A 9,092-nucleotide genomic window follows, 5' to 3' on the forward strand; every position below is an offset into this window, starting at 1 on the left:
CGTCATATATAATAGCGGTACTACTCTAATAGATATGACAGCTTACTGTTGTAAATAGTCACCAAGTCCTTAGCAACCACTGATGTCATGCTGCTGTGGATGTAATTCTATGTATCGAGACGAGGCGATGGTATAGTTGAAAAGATTAACAATTGCTTTATTCGTGCACGGGAAACTTAATACAGACAGTGGTGAGCTTAGGACTGTCCCTTACTCAGTCTAGTAAAAGTCTCTACCCCTCCCCCCTGTGTTGGTCTTTCATCCTGTTTCATAGAACGTATTCATCTCTATCCATGGTCGGGGAGGATTCTTTGATGCTATTTCCCATGTACGTGTGCTTGATTAGTATGCAGGAAGCTGTAACTTTTGCGGTTAGGCCGGTCTTGCAATTTCGATAACTTGGTTCACTCGAGAAAACACACACATTAGTTATATACAGGTTTAAACATAATAATTAGTTCAAATAGCATAGATTACTTCCACACTGCCCATCCACTTACATGGCCAGGAATCCATGGCCACATAAGGAAAGGGGAAGAGATAGCAGTGACATAATTTCCCAAATATGGCCACATAGCCATATTTAGTCAGTGATGTCACTACTGAAAAATGTGTCAAAGGATCCCTCACCAAAAAATATATATAGTGAGCAGCAACACTGTGTATAGAAGTAACCTATCCTATTAACTAAAAAGTGAATAAATAGTGTTGCGCTAATAAATAAACTAAAGCAGCATACAAAGCAACAATGATAAATACATATACAACTAAATATAATTGGTGACCCCCACAATCATAATCGATCCAAAAAGTGGACAACAGTGTAACAAAAGTAAACCTTCCAAAAAAATATCTTGTTCATTAATATACCATGGATAGCTTTGTGTATAAAGCTGTGAATTATATACCAATAATGTGAAATAATTATTAAAGTAATATAATATCAATACTGTCCACTAGTGATCCTTCATGACTACAAATGTTCAGATATTATACATGATGCATTAATAAACAGCTTCAACCAAACCACTGTGTCAACACAATAGTGTCTCTTGATTAATGCCTCTTGACTCGTGTCTCTTGACTCCTGACGAAGTCGTATAAAGATGCCATGTACGTAGGATGGAGTCTTGTGATGTGAGACAGAGTAGAGAGATGGACAGACGTGCTTGGGATTGTAAAGCTGGGATGCTTCTATGATGGTTTATTTTATTGGGGATACATATTCATGCATGTGAGTAACATTTTAAATAAATAAGCGGTTTAATAAATTAGTGAGCACTATGGAATTTTCTTTCTCCTGTCTATGTTGGACTTGATGAATATGAACAGCGATCAATTTCAAAGAGTGTGGATGAATTTGAGCCAGTGGGAGTGACGCTTACCTGTAATTATAAGAGAGCTGTCCTATTGACCTGTGAAGGAGAAGGTGAGTGTTGAGGAGTGTGGTGTTAAGTGGTGAAGGTGACATCAATTCATTCGACATTCAATTGACACTATCATGTCAACACAGCGGTTTGGTTGAAGCTGTTTATTAATACATCACGTATTATATCTGAACATTCTTAGTTACAGAGGATCAGATCATTTGCATGTCTAATAGATTTTTTAAATGTTATATTGTTTCTTGGCTTAACCATTTTATTACCAATATGTATAAAAATGGCGTAGTCCTGAAGTGTATTTTGTCACAGTGACAACGTATTTTGTAACTCCAATTTCAGCCTGCTACTTTTTGGCTGCTGCGGCCAAAGAAGAAGATGATGCAGTACAATATTTGCTTCATCAGCTTGTATGGGGTCCATAGGTGACATTAGAGGGGTGATTTACTAAGCCCAGCACGCGCACGCACGGGTTGCGTGCATTTTTTTAACACTATGGCGCTTTTTTATGTATTTACATACGCGCGTGGCTGGTAATACGCCCCTCCAATAGCAGCATGCAAGTCTCTAGAATAATATTTTCTCTGGTGCCATATATGTACAAATCATGCACATGATGCATATGTCATAGTGCTGCACATCTATGCCTACAAACATTCCAAAAAACACTTTCAGATTGCAAAAAACAGTATTAAAAAATATGGTACTGGGGGCGTGTCCTGGACATGGCGGAGTGAAAACTTTTTCTCCCCGAACGCTCCGATGATCGCGGGGGTAGGCCAATGGAGGCAGCCCTACACGTAGAGACTTGCCCAAGAGACTACAGGAAACTGTTTCGATACCATAGCCCATGAGAGCAGAATGTCTCTGATGCGACTCCTGACCCCTGACAGGGGGACAAGAACGTCTGTTACATGTATTGCCCAGAAGTTTGTCGAGCTCCCGGCCGCCTAGTACTAAATGCTATGGAGCTGGTTAAACATGCTTACCTTCCTGTCCCGCGATCTTTGTGTGGGTGCTAGTCGGAGTTTAACGGCTTGCACTTTAGAGTACGTGATAATCCAGATGGCGGGACAAGACTGGTATTCGGGAAGTTTGGAGGAGGGTGGAGGGGATTCCTCTGGGTTGTCTTATTTTGGTTTTATGTTAGCTGTGCTTTTTACCTGAGACCTCATTGACTCACCATCCTAATACGTTACCCGGGGTCTACAATATAGGTGCTTAACATTTTGAGATACTACTAAGAGTGGTCTTGCCGCTCATTACTGTCCTGGTGAATGTTGCCTAAAAAGAAAAGTTGCGACATCCAGGCATATGGGATCAAACCTGTTATGGGCACCGCTAAATGTGAGCCTTGATTTGTGATGTTAACACATTGTGTGCAATGTCTTTGTTTGGATGCTCGTGTTCTTACAAAATAAAGAATTATTAAAAAAAAAAAATATGGTACTTACACACTGCTGGCGTGTTCAGCTCTGCATAAGCCAACTGCGCATGTGCATAGGCAAGTTCACACGCTTCTTAAGCCTAGAAACACAAGCACACCGATTCTTCACTATTTCTTCGTAAATATGGTAAACACGCGCGACTGGCGCATGTTTAAACAGCGTGTTTGCGCGCGACTTATGTTCCTACCATTCTGTATTGTCCAGATGTGTTTGTTTTTGCTAGCTTTTTTTTCTCTTGGCAGTTTTTAAGTGTGTCTCATTCCACTTATGGAGAGACTTTCATTATTTTCTGCACTACCTGATTAATGTCCCCAAAACATGAGTTCATCACAGTTTGGACAAAAATGGTTAGCTCATGCATTTACATTTCTGCATTCATCAAAACAAGCAACGCACACCTAATTTACACAACATCACCATGGAATTCATGCAAGGCTTTGTACAACACACCTGCGGGGTGTGGACACACTACAAAGGTGTACACTTTCCACCAATGGATCATGCTGGGTGGGTACACACTGCAGAAGTGTATACATTCCACCAATAGATCATGTTGGGTGGGAACACACTGGAATCTATACACCTCGGTAGTGTCCTCACCCCCTGCCTGATTTAGTGCTTGCTAGCATAAGCACACTCCTGCAGTGTCATGCTGGGGTGTATTTGAATACACTGCTGGGGTGTACTTAGGCTAGCTGTGTGAGGACACTGCAGGATGTTTGGAGCATGTCATACACTTGCCTATCAAACCAAAAGCACCTCTCACTCGCAGTGCTCTTAGCCACACTGCAACATGCACTCCTGCAAATACCATGCATTTCTGTTCAAATGAGAAAAATAAGCTTGGAGATCACCCAGCTATGGTGAATTTGCAGGACTGTGCATGTAGTGTGTTGTGCGTTCAGGGCCAATTGCTGTAGTGACCCAGGCCAATATGTGTTCACTCCCAGTCCCTGAGGGATCAGGGGAATAACCAGGAGTGCTTTATAGTGCGAGACGTGCAATGTGGTTGAATTTTTGTCAATGCCATCCTGGATGCACTCCTTGGCAACACTCCAATTTCCACCCTTAAAATGCGTACTTTACGATGTCAACAATGCCGTGCATGCACTACACTTGTAGATGTCATAGAATGCATGGCCCTGTGGTCACTTGCATTGGGAGTGAGAGTGGCATTTGGGTGGCACATTCCAAGGAATAGCACTGCAAGCCACCACCTACACTGGCATCACAGGAATGCTATGTCCTGCCAAAATGCATGTCCATCGCATGCACTCGGATGTTACATGCATTCTTAGTGTAACCATGTATTGGGGGGGGAGAACATGATTGGACCAGAATGTATGATGGCAGGACTATGGCTGTGTCAAGGCGGCCTCAGGCTCACCCCCATAACCAATGCACTGTTAAGAGGCTCCAATGTTACTCCCAGGAGAAAGCCACAGTCACATCAAACACCTCTTGGGGAAGCATGCTCGTGGATTTGTTATAGCAAGTGGCAGAAATGAGTAAGATGATTCCTTTGCCGCAATCTGATATGCTGGTGTTGGAGCATTTTGAGAAAGGCTATGCAGGCACAGGGAAAATATGCAACATGCCTGTCATCTGAGGCAGGGTTTGAACCTGGGACATGGGTGTTGTGGGGCAGTAGCTCTAACCCCTAAGCCACTGGGCTTCTCTTAGGGAAACATGCTCATGGATGTTGTTGGAGCAGTGCAAAGCAAGTGGCAGAAATATGTTACAATAATGAGTAAGATTATTATTTTTCCAAAATCCCACATGCTGGTGTTTGGAGGAGCCACTGAGCCCTTGGTGCTGAGCCATGGACATTGTAATGATAAATGTTTTACAATGAGATATTTCAACTCCTTGGAAGTGGTTTTTGAACAATATTTTTCCATATCAACAATCATAAACAATACCATTGCACATCCCCATCACAGAATCCTTTAAAGTATAGCCAGAAAGCACTACCTAAAATATGTAGATGTAACACGCCATCCGTGCGTGTTGACAGCAGTAAAGGCCGTGACACACTGTACGCGAAGCCGTGCAGAGCGAAGCAAAGCTCTCCGGCACGGAGCTTCGTGTGCAGTGTGTGAGCTGAGTGCAGTCAGATGATTGACTGCACCTTCAGCCAATCGGCTCGTCTGTAAAAACCCGCCAGACGTCGCATCCTTTAAAAAAAACGGTTTATACGCGCGAGCCGATTGGCTGAAGTTGCCTTTGCGAGCAGTGTGTCATGTCACTTTCTTCTGCTCTCGCAAGCTGAGGTGCCGAGAAGAAAGTGACATGACACACTGCTCGCAAAGGCAGCGCGCCGCCGCTCCGCGCTGCTTCGTGTGCAGTGTGTCACGGCCTTAACAGACATGTACATTGATTCACGCCTGTATAACACGTTTTTGCACCATACGCCTATATAACACGCTTTCGCGCCATACGCCTATGTGCGCACGCGCGCAATACAGGCGTGTTTTTGCATGGCGTGTTCATGGCGTGTTTATAAGCTTAGTAAATCAACCCCTAGGAGTCTAAGATACCCTTGTTGTCTTCATAAAGAGGACCTGTTATTTCCTCCGTGCTGTCACATAGATTTAAAAAAGTCAACACATAGTTCACAAAACAATTTAAAACCACAACCCCACATTTCAGAAATGAGAACTTGTTATAAAGAAATAAAAATTACAGAGACATTTTGCAAAGACACCAGTCAGATGTACAGTATAGCCTGATGGCTGGAGATTATGTAAGAACTTGATTGGGCAGCATTGTAAGAGGGAGAGACAAGGTTGGTTTTAAAATAAACCTCAAATAATAAATACAGCAGATTTTATCAGAGACAACAATATTGCAAAGACACATTGCACATCATATAAGTATTTTTAGTAGGCCACAATAGAAGAGGGAGAGACTAGTCATTTTTTTATCCAGAACAAAAAATTACAGTGGACTGTGTCAGAGGCACAAAGCAGAAATATCAGTGACATGTTGAACATCATGTACACATTTTTAGTAGGTTGCATTTAAAGAGGAAGAAGTGAAGGTATATTTTTTATCCAGACAATACACAATGCCAGAAGTGGTGGCAGGAGATGGTATTGGATGGCAGACCAGCAGTGGTGGCAGGAGATGTTAACAGTGGCAAGAGATGGTAATGGATGGTAGGCCAGCAACATTGACACAAGATGGCAATGGTGGCAGGAGATGATAATGGTGGCAGGCCAATAGGAGTGTAAGCATATTGACTATAATGCCAATGGGGGATTGCCTAATTTTATTAGCAGCTATAGTAATAGGAGGATTAAAGGTGTGCTGCTTTGTTGCACTTGACACTGTGGTGATTATGTGCAGTAAACGTGACCAGAAAAGCAGTGATGTACTTCTAACAAAGAGCAGGTTTGTATATGTTATCAACAATTTCATTCTGCTGATGCCAAAAAGAAACATTGAGGGCTAGTTGACACCAACCCTAGTGCATTCCAGCATGATTTGGTGGCGGAACGGACTGGATCGCATCCCGGCCAGCTCACTGTATTCTGGGGCGGGAGGAGGCGTGGTGGTGCACTGAAAGTTAATGGCACCAAAGCTATGCCCCCTGGCTGCAGTGCGAGTGCCCACGCCAGAACACGTGGCACATCAATGCCTGCATTCCAGTCTGGTGCGGTCAGAAAAAAGGTGCATGAAGGATTTTTTCTGATTGCACTGGACCGAAACGCAGGCATTGATGTGCCATGCGAAACGTGCTGGAATGCAATGGGACTGCACCGATGAAACTGTAGAGCACAGTGAATATGGGAAAGGGGGGAAGTCGGCACTCCACTTTCTACAGAACAGCACACTGCAATTTACTGTAATGTAGCAGTAGCAAACACTGAATATAGCACTGTATAACTAGAACACTACTAGCACTGTAGAAGTAGCACAAAACTGTTTCTCACTCACAAAGATGTCAGCCATCCCTCACTAAACAAACACTCACCAAAGGATGTTCGGAGAGCTGGCTATTTTTGTAGGGAAGGCTTATTATTATTGGCCATACTTTTTCACCTAACCAGAGTTCACAGGTCTAGCAATGCATATAGGGTTTGCTTTTTGTGCCTGAATTAATGTGCCCATAAGCTAGTTTGGGTGAACAGTGAACATACAAAGTGTGCCACAAACCCAACTCGGCAATGATCGTAAAATGTATGCCCAATTTACAGGAGCAAAAAATAAGCAGGATGTTGGACATCTAGTAAAGAGGATGTCTCCTGCTCCTCTTCACCCATTATAAAACCTCATAAGACTTAATTTCTGCAAAATTCATGATTTGCATCAGATTATTTAATCACAAAACAGATCAGAACACTTATTCTTTCAAATCCTTGTCAAAGCAGATCTTACATTATTCACTCATCCGTGACTATAAAAATTATACTTTTCAAAACTGGAAGGCAATTTTCAGTACAATGTAGCTCTATTCATTGTAGTTTAAGGCTTCTCATGGTTGTTTCTATTAGAATAAAACTGTATTAGGTTCTGAAAAACAGTAGACACGGAGAACACAGCAAAGTATTTTGTCCTTTAAAACCATGTTACTGAATTGTCTGATTTTCAGGATATTGCTGCAGTAAGTTTACTTTTAAGAATGAAGGGGAAAGATTAAAGTAATACCATCGCCTATAGCAGCCATTTGGAATCTGTGTGTTGATGCCCCCTAATTATCTAATTGGAACCTTAAATATTGCCACTGTTGTTGTTATTATTATTAATTGTATTGGTAGAAATAATTTTTAGTAATTTTTGCCTACAATTTTTTGAAATACTGGAAGTGAATAGTGAATAGCCGAATGCCGGACAGAATAGAAAAACAGTTAAAAAAGTCGAAAAAATAAAATAGAAAAAGATTGGGCAGGGCTAGCAGTGACAGCTAGCTCTGTTTTCTATGGGCCGGGCGGTTCTGCTGCCGTCAGAATAAAAAATAAAATAAAAACACCATAGGAATGCATAGCTAGATTCCTATTGGCTATTTCAATTTGCAATAGCCAATAGCAAACTAGCTATTGCACCTGCCCACTGCTGCTGTCAATCACTGGAGAGCCAGCTGTGCCCACCCCCTCCCCATCTGTTCCTCCAGTTAGCACTAGAAAAATGGAGATGGGAGGGGGGGGGATCGGCAGTATGTGTTCGCTGACTTCCCGATCAATAAAGCCACCCCGTGACAGCTTCAGTGTCACAGGTCGGCTTGAATTAAGGTTATGAGTGTTTTTCACTCCCCCATAATTCTCTTTTAAGATTTATTTTATGTGCACTTAATGTTCATTCAGTAAACAAAAACACAAACACAAGGATTAGATTATAATGTACACTATTCCCTGGAGTATAGACGTTGCTTTGAAAACTCACTTGTATTTCTTCATGACATATGGCATGGCATCTTTTTGATTTTGTTTGACATACTATTGATCTGTCTAACATACCGTTTCCTGCTGAAGTCCAACAAGATAAACTACAGCATAATAATTCACAGAAGACAAATGCTTTGCACTTATATTAGGGCCAATAGAGAGTACACTGAAGCTGTGGTAAAGCATAATGCATTTATTGCATAAACAATGAGTTTCATTTATGTAAGCTGTCCTTTCAGTACAGTATTTCAAACCTCTGGCTGCTTTAAGAGATGCTATATTCATAATATTATGGGGATATAGAAACATGTTTGCAATAAAATAATGGATGCTGTCAAACTCTAAAGCTATGCAGTGAACATTTTTGCAACGTGGAAGAAAATGTCAACATAGATCAAGTTGCGATATTAGTCAACTTTATATAAGTCAGCACACAACAGCTGGCACCATAAAACAGTAATATACCCATATTTCTATACCCATATTTCTATGTATACAGCATTGCCAACATGTATTAACATTTTGAAAATGCTTTTTTTACAGTTCATACAGCTATACCTTACACTTCATATTTTCTTTTTAAATGTCCACATTATATTTCCTATTAGTGGCAGACTCAGGGGTCTATTCATAAAGCAGCCAAAGGATCTAGCCGTAGACCCCTTCGGCCCCGGGTCCCCAGAAGGGCTGCTGTATGGGCTATTCTCTATAGCCCGTACAGCTCCCGAAGTCAGACGAGCGGCTCAGTCGAGCTAAAGGCATATGCTTCGGCTCGACTGAGCCGAAGTGTAAGCCGAAGCTGGCCGAGCGGCCGGCCGACAGCCTGCTTCTGACAGCTGGGCGGAGCCAGCCATGATCTTATGGCTGGCTCCGGG

Source organism: Nanorana parkeri, unplaced genomic scaffold (genome assembly GCF_000935625.1).
Source record: "Nanorana parkeri isolate BGI_ZX_2015 unplaced genomic scaffold, ASM93562v1 scaffold631, whole genome shotgun sequence".
Taxonomy (NCBI): Eukaryota; Metazoa; Chordata; class Amphibia; order Anura; family Dicroglossidae; genus Nanorana; species Nanorana parkeri.